Here is a 2,500-nt window from a genome sequence, read left to right as displayed (position 1 = left end):
CGACAGTGCCCCTCATGGCTAGGTGGTAGGCCTTAGGCCACACGACGGCCATTGCCTTGCGTTGGCTAAGGCAAGGGCATGATGCCACACCGACGGCAAGAAAAACGCCCGACGGTGCCCCTCATGGCTAGGCGGTAGGCCTTAGGCCACACGACGGCCGTTGCCTTGCGTTGGCTAAGGCAAGGGCACAATGCCACACCGACGGCAAGATAAACGCACGACGGTGCCCCTCATGGCTAAGCGGTGGGCCTTAGGCCGCACGACGGCCGTTGCCCTGCGTTGGCTAAGGCATAGGCACGATGGCCACACCGACGGCAAGAAGAACGGCCGACGGTGCCCCTCATGGCTAGGCGGTTGCCCTTAGGCCGCACGATGGCCATTGCCCTGCGTTGGCTAAAGCACGGGCACGATGCTAGGCGTTTGGCCTTAGGCCGCACGACGGCCGTTGCCTAGCGTTGGCTAAGGCATGGGCACGATGCCACACCGACGGCAAATAAAACGCACGACGGTGCCCCTCATGGCTAGGCGGTGGGCCTTAGGCCGCACGACGGCCGTTGCCCTGCGTTGGCTAAGGCATGGGCACGGCGGCCACACCGACGGCAAGAAAAACGCACGACGGTGACCCTCATGGCCAGGCGGTCGGCCATAGGCCGCATGACGGCCGTTGCCTTGCGTTGGCTAAGGCATGGCCACGATTCCACACCGATGGCAAGAAAAACACACGACGGTGCCCCTCGTGGCTAGGCGGTGGGCCTTGGGCCGCACGACGGCCGTTGCCTTGTGTTGGCTAAGGCATGGGCACGATGCCACACCGACGGCAAGTTAAACACACGACGGTGCCCCTCATGGCTAGGCGGTAGACCTTAGGCCGCACGACGGCCGTTGCCTTGCATTGGCTTAAGCATGGGCACGACGGCCTCACCGATGGCAAGGAAAACGCACGACTGCCGTGGGGTTTTGTTCCCAAGGCAACGGGTAAACCTCTGTAGCCATGCTGAACGGCCGTCGTGTGGCCTAAGGTCAACCGCCTAGCCATGAGGGGCACCGTCGTGCGTTTTTCTTGCCGTCGGTGAGCCATCGTGCCGATGCCTTAACCAACGCAAGCCAACGGCCATCGTGCGGCCTAAGGCCAACCGCCTAGCCATGAGGGGCACCGTAGTGCATTTTCCTTGCCGTCGGTGTGGCCGTCGTGCCCACGCCTTGGCCAACGCAGGGCAACGGCCGTCGTGCGGCCTATTGCCCACCTCCTAGCCGTGAGGGGCACCGTCGTGCATTTTCCCAGCATGGCTACAGAGGTTTACCCGTGGCCTTGGGAGCAAAACCCCACGGCAGTTGTGCTTTTTTCTTGCCGTCGGTGAGGCCGTCGTGCCCATGCCTTAGCCAATGCAAGGCAACGGCCGTCGTCCGTCCTAAGGCCCACCGCCAAGCCGTGAGGGGCACCGTCGTGCATTTTTCTTGTCGTCGGTGTGGCCGTCGTGCCCACGCCTTAGCCAACGCCGGGCAACGGCCGTCATGCGGCCTAAGGCCGCCATGAGGGGCACCGTCGTGCGTTTTTCCAGCATGGCTACAGAGGTTTACCCGTTGCCTTGGGAACAAAACCCCACGGCAGTCGTGCGTTTTCCTTGCCATCGGTGAGGCCGTCGTGCCCATGCTTAAGCCAATGCAAGGCAACGGCCGTCGTGCGGCCTAAGGTCTACCGCCTAGCCATGAGGGGCACCGTCGTGTGTTTAACTTGCCGTCGGTGTGGCATCGTGCCCATGCCTTAGCCAACACAAGGCAACGGCCGTCGTGCGGCCCAAGGCCCACCGCCTAGCCACGAGGGGCACCGTCGTGTGTTTTTCTTGCCATCGGTGTGGAATCGTGGCCATGCCTTAGCCAACGCAAGGCAACGGCCGTCATGCGGCCTATGGCCGACCGCCTGGCCATGAGGGGCACCGTCGTGCGTTTTTCTTGCCGTCGGTGTGGCCGCCGTGCCCATGCCTTAGCCAACGCAGGGCAACGGCCGTCGTGCGGCCTAAGGCCCACCGCCTAGCCATGAGGGGCACCGTCGTGCGTTTTATTTGCCGTCGGTGTGGCATCGTGCCCATGCCTTAGCCAACGCTAGGCAACGGCCGTCGTGCGGCCTAAGGCCAAACGCCTAGCATCGTGCCCGTGCTTTAGCCAACGCAGGGCAATGGCCGTCGTGCGGCCTAAGGCCTATCGCCTTGCCATGATGGGCACCGTCGTGCGTTTTTCACGTCGTCGGTGTAGTGTCGTGCCAATGCTCCGTCATGCGGCCTAAGGCTCACCGCCTAGCCTTGTTTTCGCTTATTTTTATCTTTTTAAGCATACATGTTGAGTCTCGTTAATGTCCACCGCCGTATGTCTTTGAAATTCATAAATTGCTTTTTTTTTTAATTAAACTATATTTTTATTATTTTTTATTATTTTTTTGTTTTTATTTTTGTTCAATTCAATCTTGGAAATTTTTTATTTTTTTTATTTTTTTTGTTTTTATTTT

This window comes from Coffea arabica, chromosome 11e (assembly GCF_036785885.1).
Source record: "Coffea arabica cultivar ET-39 chromosome 11e, Coffea Arabica ET-39 HiFi, whole genome shotgun sequence".
NCBI lineage: Eukaryota > Viridiplantae > Streptophyta > Magnoliopsida > Gentianales > Rubiaceae > Coffea > Coffea arabica.
The sequence above is the reverse complement of the archived record's forward strand: the minus strand, read 5'-3'. Positions refer to the sequence as shown.